Source organism: Terrapene carolina, unplaced genomic scaffold, assembly GCF_002925995.2.
Source record: "Terrapene carolina triunguis isolate 2854851 unplaced genomic scaffold, T_m_triunguis-2.0 Scaffold198, whole genome shotgun sequence".
Lineage (NCBI taxonomy): Eukaryota > Metazoa > Chordata > Testudines > Emydidae > Terrapene > Terrapene triunguis.
The window spans coordinates 2,462,452-2,473,020 of NW_020664549.1; positions in this window are offsets into that span (position 1 = coordinate 2,462,452).

The window sequence follows — 10,569 nt, forward strand, 5'->3', positions numbered from 1 at the left end:
TACCACTGAGATGTTCTGGGGTGTAGCTGGCCCCGGAGGGTGGTCAGGAGTGTACAGTTTGCTGGGAGGAATGCTGCTCGGAATTTCTTTTTGCTGCCAAAAATCTGGACAGAAAGGAAAATTCTCTCCTCTCCACTGACATTTTTCTCTTTTCATCGAAAACTGTATTCTTTGCTTAAAATGTTGCTTGCCAGAAGCTGAAATGTTTCTGTATTTGGGTTTTCGTTTTTTAAAACAAAGCCCCAAACTTGAAAAATGTCAGTGAAAACCCAAGAATGGACAATTTTTAGGGTGAAATTCTCCCTTTTGTTGCAAAAGCCGTTTTCTGTCCAGTATTCAGATGGAGACTATTTGACCAGCTCCACCCCCAAGTCCTCCAGATGCTGTTGTTATTCTCCGGGCATTGCCAATCAGTCCTTACCCTGGACGTTCCTTAGACTCCCTCTCTTTGCTCGCCCCATTCAGGGGCTGACCCAAAGCCCATCAATGGGAATTTTTCTTTTGCCTTCCATGGGTTTTGAATCAGGCCCTCATTTCCTGTCTCCCTCCTGCCCCCCACCCGACTCCCTCTGTCTCTCTCCCTCCCACCCCACCCTCACAGTACGCCTCTTGTTGAGCCAGTGGTGCAACTTTTCCATGTGTTACCAATACATGTATCCCACTCTCGGTTGCTGACGAAATGCAGGGAGTACGTAAGCAAAGGCCTCCTGGGCACTGAGTGCTTGCCCTGCTAAACCACACTCATGTTAAACAGCGGGCCTGGATACAGCTCTTTCTCGGAAGCTCCTGCTATTTATTTATTTATTTCCTTGCTTGAGGGGACGTTCCAGCTGCTCCGGCTGTCACAGGCTGCTCTGTACAAGTCAGATCCCCCCTCTCAAGGTGCTGTCCCTGTCCTGTGGCTTTTCCCACTGGGCTTCATCTTTGATCCACGCTTAATTCACCAGGCTAGGACTCAGGAAATCTGTGGTCAGTTCCTGGCTCTGTCTGTGTGACGTTGGCCAGTTAGTCTTTCTATGCTTCAGTTCCCCATTTGCAGAATGGGAAGAATTATCCTCCTTTTCTCCCAGCCTTTGTCTAGTTTGATTTTAAGCTGTGGGACAGGGACTGCTTCTTACTATGTGTTTGTGCAGCGCCTAGCACTGGTGTCTGTCCCACGTGAACCTAAGGTTACCTCACATTGCCGGTCCCCAGAAATGCTGAATCAGATCAGGAGCAGGAGGGCATGGGAAATGCTGCCTATGCTAAAGGAGCGAATCCCAGCAGGTTTAGCTGTGTCCTTCACTTCAGGTACAGATGGCCATGAATCCAAACACCCTCCGCCTTGGAGGGAGTTTGGAGCTGCTCTTTGGCTTAGAGCCCCATCACTAAATCTGGGTCTCCATCCCACGTCAGGGTTCTCTGGCTGGTCGAGAGGCAGCTTGCTCTGCTCCTACGCCATTCTCCAGTTATTCGTATTACAGGAGACCCTACAGACTGGAGCCCCATTGTGCAAGGTGCTGTACATGCATACAGTAAGAGGCAGTCCCTGCTCTGAACAGCTTACAATCTAAATAGACGAGCCAGACCAAGGAAGCATTCCCTCTGCGCACAGGAGACAGGTTAGGTACTGAGAGGTGAAGTGACTTGCCCAAGGTCACACAGTGAGCAAGTGGCAGAGCGGGGACTAGAACGTAGCCCTCCTGCCTCCCAGCTTGGTGCTCTATCCACTGGGCCTGCGAGAGGCCTGCCCTGGGAACGACCCTTATAGATGCAGTAGTCAAGGCAGAACGCAGCCAGCTCCAAGCTGCTGGCTGGGAACGAGGCTGCGTGGATGCAGTTCAGGCGGGTGTTGTAGGATGGATGGAAGCTGGAGCCTGACGGAAAAGGCACCGGCCTTCACCTTTTTCAGGCTTGCTCCTCTCTCTGTCTGATTATAAACGGGTGTGAATTGTCCCCCCTTTATAGGCATGGTCTCCATCTCCCTGGCTCCCACAGGCCTTCCTGCGGGGCCTGCTCTGTCTCCTTGACCTTGGATGTCTGATGCCTTCTCAGATGCTTCAAACGTTTCTATCTGCCTCTGAAAAGCAGCTGGGGGGAGGGGAAAGCCCATGTTGCACAGCTCTCTGCCAGCATCCAGGGGCCCTCTCCAGGCAGATGTGCCTGCATTGACTCCCCCTTCCTAGCTAAGCCGACTTTAGGATCATCTCCCAGTCCCTGCACCAGAGCCTGTCCCTGCATCCGCTCTGTGCGCTGCATCTGCTCCAGGGCTGAGCCAGGGGGGTAGGGACTCGCTAGAGGGTTCACTCTGCTGTGAATTCCCACAGACTTTCGCACAATTTTCTGCTTGGCTTCCCTTGTCCCTCCCCAGAGTGGAGCAGGTGGTGCTCAGCTGCTGGGAGCGGAGCGTGCACACAGCAGGCTGTTCACATTTGGACTGGTTTAACCCTTAATGTGGGCAGATGCATGGCTCTATACCAGATGGGTCACACCCCCCCCCACCCCCTCTGTTGCTCATCTCTTTGGACAGGGTTAAACTCATCCTCCCCGGTTCTGTACTGTCTGACCAGGAGCTGGGTTGCTTGGTAAACCGGATAACGTCACTCCGGTTGCGACCCCACCTCTGCCCTTCTGGCTTTGCTGCCATTCCAGGGATGCAGCTATGTGCCCCCCCCCCCCCGCCCTCCGCGCGGCATGGCCGTAATCCCCGCTGGAAGGCAGACATGCCGTGGCACACAATGGGATCACTAATGCAGCAGGTGCAGTTAGCAGGGTGTAAATAAAGGCCTGAAAGAGAACAAAAGTGTCTCTCCCGTCCTTTTAAAATTCTACCTGCCATTGACCTGGCCCCATGCGCTTGGATACTATAGGTAGGGGGGGAATAGAAAGTCCTAAAATACAGAGCGTGAACACAATATCTTGGGTGGGATAACAGCTCCTAATGCTTTGTTACGATCCAACCACATTCTGACCACAGACAGCAACTCTGAGGGGAAAAAGTGGCTCCTGGCTGGGCTGTTTGCTAGCAAAGGGGGTATGAGAGGAAAATCAAAGTGAATGTTGAACAGGCCATAGGTCCAAAGAAAAGGGGTGATTCTGGACTTTGGTGATGGGGATTTAGAGCCATTTACTGGTAGGTCGCTGGTGTGAATCGAGGCTCATGTGGGTGGCAAGCAAAATTATTTCCATCGAATAACTGGGGGGTGAGCCACCTGGAATGAGCTGGGCAGGTGTCGGTCCAATTCCCAACTTCACAACGCTCCCTCTCCCCTCCCCAAATTTCTAATAAGTACATTATGCAAACAAAGCCACTGCCATGACTGCTGGCCACGGAGGGGGCATGTCCCTCTTGGTCATTTTCCCCTGCAGTGCAAGGCGCAGGGGTATTGGCAGAGGGTGGTGTGAGGGTAATTTGCCTTGCAGCCATCTGTGCTGTATCTGAGGATAGCTAAGCAGTGGTTCTCAACCAGAGGTACGTGTACCCCTGGGGTACGCAGAGGTCTTCCGGGGGTACATCAACTCCTCATTTAGATATTTGCCTAGTTTTACGACAGGCTACGTAAAAAGCACTAGAGAAGTCAGTACAAACGAACATTTCATACAGACAATGAGTTGTTTATACTGCTCTGTATACTAAACACTGCAATGTAAGTACAATATTTATATTCCAGTTGATTTATTTTGTAATTATATGGTAAAAATGAGCAAGTCAGCAAATTTTCAGTACTAGTGGCTGTGACACTTTTGTATTTTTATGTCTGATTTTGTAAGCAAGTAGTTTTTATGTGAGGTGAAACTTGGAGGCACGCAAGACAAATCAGACTCCAGAAAGGGGTTCAGTCATCTGGAAAGGTTGAGAGCCACTGATCTAGAGGATGTTGGTACCCAGGGCTGCAGATCTGGGACCTTTAATCAGCATGAAATGATCTCTCTGTAAATCTCCTTGCAGGACGTGTGGGAGAGGACCGACTCTTTTGAGACACCCAAGATGCAGAAAGGAAATGCTCCTGTTCAAGTGTGTGTGTGTGTGTGTGTGTGTGTGTGTGTGTGTGTGTGTGTGTGTCAGAGAGAGAGGAGTGGGGTGTGTGGTGGTGAACTTTCCCCTCTGTGTGTCTGAAAGGCCCGCTGCTCCAAGCCACAGGGCTGCCCCCTTGTGCATCACACCAGCTGTGCAAAGCAATCAGTTCAGCCATGCGTAGCAAAGAGAAAAGAGGGCTGGGCCTCTCTCCCCCCTCCCCCCTTAGATTTTCAGCATGGTTCTGTCTGCCTCACTGCCTCCCCACCAAGCCCCTCTGCCTATGACCTTGGTCAACCCTTGAGGGTATCTGTCTGTTAATTTACAGTATCATGTGTGTTAGGAGGAATCCATCTGCACGCAAGGGGATGGGGGTGGTGTCTGGATGGTCCTCTGTGACGGGGAGCTGTGTGGCCAAACATAGTTGTAGATCTGGGTGAACTATGAGCAGTGAACAGTTCATTAGACAATTCAGCAGCCCCTTGCTCCATTCGCTAATTATCTACAAACAGACTTAGGGCCAGATTTTCAAAAGGGCTCACCCCCCAGCAGCTCCTGCTGAGAATAATGGAGAATCTGCCCACCCCCTGACCCGTGCACAGTGGGAACAATGCAGACTGCTGGGGACTGAGCTCTTTGGAAAATCTAGCCACTTGATTTTGATGCCACGAATGGTTCATGCCGATGGGTTTCAGTCTCTGAGTCGCTCTTCGCTGCCTAAATCACATGGTATAGTCTCTGCTCCCTGGATTAGACATTTCTACCAATAATAGCAACCTCCCCAGTTGCACTGGATAGGATAAAAAATATATATACCCTCATGCTTCAGGGCTAAACTGACCACTCACTGAGGGGGGTCAGGAAGAAACTTCCCATCGGGGTAGTCTATTCCCTAATGCTCCATGAAGAGGTTTCATGAACAGCTGATGCTGGGCACTGTCAGAGGCAGATACTGGACTGCATGAACCATGGGCCTGATCCAGCATGGCAACATTATGGGCCGGATCCAAAGCTTGTTGATGTTAATGGAAAGACTTCATTGGAGCATTTAATCGGGTCCTATTTATGTAGCAGCTCTGTTGGGGGAAGTTCACTTGTAATAGAAAGTCCAATAATAATAAACCCATCCCTGCCCTGTGCATTCTGTGGCAGGCCTGTAATGGGCCAGATGGGAGGGTTGAGTTTGTATTCTCTCATTTTTAGGGGATCCCCTGGGCTGGAAAGGAAAAGTCCCCATTAACTGCACTTCAGCAGCAGCATCCACTTTCCTTTCAGTGCCCTTGGTTTTTGCCTCTCAACCTGTTGTGTTCAACAGAGGCTGGTGCTGGAAATGAAATTTCCCTTCCCTTGGGCAAAAAACCTTAAAACACTTAGGACTTGATCCTTCTCTATTAAAATCAGTGAGAGGGTTGGTTTTTTTTTCCCATTGACTCAAATGAGATGAGGATCAAGCCCTCATTTTTCTAGCCTGGCAGCAGGTGCGTTTCATCCAAAGGGTACCAGGTACAGTTATCAGCCCAGCACTTAGTGTGTTTCAGTTATTGTATATGAAATAATAATAATACCTACTGCTTACTGAGCATTTTTCATCCATAGATCTCAAAGCATGTTAGTATCAATATCCCCATTGTATAACTGGGGAAATTAGCTGTAAGCTCTTCCGGACACTGACTGGTCCTAGCGTGATGGTGCCCCAGTGCTGAGTGGAGTGTTTGTTATGTGTTATTTAGTATTGCACTCAATCAGGGAATTGTAAATGACACCAATTCATTCCAGTTTAACAACCCTCTCATAAATATACATGTTCAGTAGCTTTGAAACCTCAGTAAACATGTTTTTCTTCATGATCAGCTGGTACTTAGTAAACAACTGCCTTTTATAATATAAATAAGAGCATTACACCTGCTCTCTATACAGATTTTGTACTGGTAGAACTATTGGCAAGGATGATTTTTATTTATGTAGTTAGTTTTTTAACTTGAATAGTTATCAGTTCAACCCATAGGGAGGATGCAGCTATACTATTATAAAGATGCCTCATACCCGCATAGCTCATTCTCCTTCCTGTACAAGAATAAGTTATACTGGTATACGCATTTTTATGCCAGTAAAATTGCGTCCACACTCAAGGAGTTGTACTGCTTTAACTATACCAGTGTAGTTAAAGCTGTACAACTTTTGCATGCCGACAAGCTTAGATAGACTTAGTTTAAAGCTCCAATGATAATTCCCCCTCCCCCCCTCCCCCCCGGTGGCCCAGAGCAATTGCATTTGAATTGCAATAAGAATACTAAACATGAAGGGCCAAATTCATCCTAGCTACAAATGAACAGAACTCCACTGGTGTCCCTGGAGTTGCACCAGTTCACATCAGGATTGGATTTGATCCAAAATGTTTAAAACCCAAATCAACGTAATCATGTTTTACAATTTTTCAGAAGGGTTTTATTGTTATTGTTGTTCAATTAAAATCCCATACGTTTGTTTTCAGACTAAATGCTGCTGTTGATTGTTTTCAGCCATGGAAGGTTGTGGGTGGATACGGCTGCTCTGGTATTTGAAAAATAAATTTGGTGAAAATCACCAAAATCCAGGCCTTGAAAGATGGGATTTTGAAACCCCACACTAAAGTCTCCCATTCCTCTCCCTTTTCCTGAGCCTGTCTGTTTAACCATGTATCTTTCCAGGGGTTAAATTTACCTGTGGGTCTCTTTAAAAATGCCATTGGCCACTCTGACATGGTTACACAGGGAAGTGCTAGCAGGGATTGTGCAATTACATGTAATTATGCTAATTGTGTATATACACACCAGACGAAAATGGGACTTAAAGCCCAAACTTTGTCAAAAGAAAACTACAGCTGTGAGATGAAAAAGTTTCTCCAGTTCCTGGACACAAAGGGTGTATTTGCCATTACCCGCCTAGCCCTGTCTGGTGTTTTAAATAGCAAGGACTTGCATTATTGCCAACTCACGATGGTCCAAAATCATTACATTGGCTTAAAAATCATGAGGTGTTGTGTTGTTTTGTTTTAAATTATACATTTTAAGCTCTTATTATTGGCCTTCTGGGCTTTGAGCCTTTAGGGTTCATGTTTTCAAGATCTTCCTCACACCCAGGAGGGCTAGGAGCTACTTCTTCCCCTAAATGATAGCTGAGATTCTCACCTAAATCACATGACTCCGGGCACTGGAGATTTAAGAGAAATACCAACTATTGCAGGAGTCATGAGAAAATTGTGAGAGTTGGCAACACTAAATTTGGAGACCTTAGACTGGGGTCCTAAAATGCTGAATTTCCAAAACACTTGGGCGTGTGCTTAACTTTAAGCATGCGAGTAATTCTACTGAAGCCCAATCTGACTCCTCATTGCTATGCTTTGTGGGCTCAGGGCCTTGCTCCCGTTAACAGGTTTGGTTTGTCCTACACCATCTTAATGAATATTTGCAACATGCTTTGATCATGTAAAGAGCTGGATAGTAGCATGGGCTATTTTGTCTTTATTTCCCCATAGTTGTTGGTCAGTGAAAGTTTAGGAATAGACCCTCATGGGGCATCTCAATAACGCTGTGCTTGTGCTACTGATATGAGATTCAAATGTACGTTGTTGGGCTTGGTCTCTTTTGCGCTCTGAGCTGCCGGGATGCCAAATAGGAAATGGGGTTAAACTTTAACCGGAGGGCTTGCAAGGGATTTCAGTGCACAGGAGTGAATTTCACCCTAAGTACCTATCCCTTCTCAGCCACGCCACAGGCCTGCATGGTAATATGCAGGCACTGGGAAGCAATTCTTTGAGAGGGGGGCACAGAAAGTGTTGATTTAAAGGCTCTCCTAGATCTGACGTGACCCTGACAAATGCCAGGAAATTCAAAGTCAGAAATCTATTCCTTTAGTATTATGTTTTATGGAGGAAAAAATTGTTCTTCTCTGTTCCTTTACAATTTGGTTCCAGCTCCTTTCACTCCTAGACTGAGACCTCACCAGCCAAATTTCGGACCTATGTAATTTTTTTAATAGATTTTTGGGAGGAGAGGGAGTTTCTAATGGAAATGCAGATGGATGCTTACCTAACTGGCAAAGAATGAGCACGGCAAATGACAGGCGTTTTCAGCAGAGCTGAGACTTGGAGAGAACAAATGGAAATGGGAGGTGGAAAAAGACCCATTGGATTTTCTAGTCCATCCCTGCGGCAGTGCAAAACTTGCTTGAATCTCTTAGGCATTGGCTTTCCATGGGGGGCAAGCAGGGCAGTTAGTGGAGGAGGAGCTAGTTCCCATGTCTAATGGTTACCTGTCTAGAGCCACCTTCTTTTAAAAGATGAGCTCTACCCCTAGGCAGAGGGCTTTGCCTGCACAGGACTGAAGCACCACTTTGCTGAACACATTACTGGTAGTTAGGCCTCACTCTGGCCCTCCGTGCAGGGGTGAATTTCACCTGTGCATGGTTAGCTTTTGAAAGCTGCCCTCAAATACCTCATTCTGCTGCCTGTGCTTTGGAAATGCCACCAGAGTACAGGCGACAGGAAATGGTTTTCTCATCCTGTGAAAATTTCTGAGACATGGAAAAATTGTCCTTTCTCAAATCAGGACTACAAGTCAAAATCTTGAAAATGTTCATGAACTGAAAATCTGAAAAAACCCCAAAATCCTTCAGTTTGGGTCCGTAGAAATGTTTCCGTAATTTTCATAGATTCATAGATTCTAGGACTGGAAGGGACCTCGAGAGGTCATCGAGTCCAGTCCCCTGCCCGCATGGCAGGACCAAATACTGTCTAGACCATCCCTGATAGACATTTATCTAACCTACTCTTAAATATCTCCAGAGATGGAGATTCCACAACCTCACTAGGCAATTTATTCCAGTGTTTAACCACCCTGACAGTTAGGAACTTTTTCCTAATGTCCAACCTAGACCTCCCTTGCTGCAGTTTAAGCCCAATTTTGAAATGTTTCATTTCATCTGATAACTTTTTATTTAGTTCTTTTGGATGTTATAATTACCTTAAATTTCAAAACAAAAAGTTGTTTGGAACCAGAAGCCTGGACTTTTTCATTCTGTTCCTAGATTCCAGGGCCCGGAGGGACTGGTGTGACCATCTTGTCTGATTCCCTGTAGAACACAGGCCAGGGGACTTGCTCAAAACAATCCCTTTTTGAACTAAATAATTCCGTATTGAAACACTTGGACAATTTCAAAATGTTTTGCAAAAACATTTTCAAGTCAAAAAATTCACCAGAACTGACCCTTTCCCGTGAAAAGTTTCAGTTTTGATGAATCGGCATTTTCGGATGAAAAACGTTTTGTCAAAAAATTCCCAACTAGCTCTACCCCAGAGCAATGTAGTGAAACAGGAGATGGGGCCATACATTTCTTCTGTGAAGGCAGGTGTGACTGGGTTGATCCCCCCCTCTCCCGCTTCTTTCAGGAGCGTCTCCTCTCTTGATTATTTTTGTGAGATCTCACCGGGCCTGATCTGAAGGCCACTGAAGCCACTGGGAGTTTTTTCCACTGTGCGCAGTGGGCTTTGGATCAGTCCCCCCAGTTTTGTCCCATGCTGCTGGGCCTGTGCAGGGCGTTGTCAGATAAATACTAAGCGCTGCCTTAGCTGCGGTCTGGAAGGTAACCAGGAGAGATGCTGGGGCACCCAGAACACAGATGGCGTTAGAACAGTTTTTTATGTGGCTTTTCAGTTCCCTTTATCCTCTGCTGTTGCCCACACACATGTGCATGTACAGGGCTCCTGCCTCCCACCGAAAGGCAGTCACTCTTACTCTGATCTTACTAACCCGGCTCTGCATTTGCTTATGACTCGGCAGCAGAGGGAAATTGCTACATAAACTATTTTAAGAAGGCAGGTGTAGAAAGCCACGGGAGTCTGGGGAGCTGGGGGGTACGGTCTGCCCCACTCTCTTGGTTATGTCACTTGCATCTCACACGATCATAGAAGCATAGAATATCAGGGTTGGAAGGGACCTCAGGAGGTCATCTAGTCCAACCCCTTGCTCAAAGCAGGACCAATCCCCAACTAAATCATCCTCTTCATGGCCAGGTAACTGGCTGCAGGAGGGAGTTTATTCTCCAGTCCTCATGCATGTGGCATGGCCTAGCTCTGTGATTTCAAGTGGATTTCTTGAGGGGTTGCTGTTCTCTCCCCTGCTTCAACACCAAGTCTGAGTGCAGGCAGTTCATCGCTGCACCTGGCTGTGACTCAGAGGTCTGCTCCAGGCAGGTTTTAGCCCCGTCTTTCTGACCACCGTATCCCACTCTCCCCTGCATATTCATTCACACTGTGCTTCGTCTGAAGCGTATGTGCCTGATTGGTGCCACCCCACAGCCTGGGAGGAGGGCAGGCAGCGTGCGTAATGAGATCATGCTTGTCCTCCAGGAGCTCTTACCTGACAGCTCTCCAACTAATTTGCATGAAGAGACTACCTGTAGTCTGCTTAATTTGTAACGAAAGAGGTGCCAGGGCTCAAGCAATTAGGTGCTGGGGCTCAAGTCATTTTTTTACATTCATAACTGATGCTGCAAGCCCAGAGATGCCGGGGCTCTGAACTGCCAAGCCCAGAGGTGCC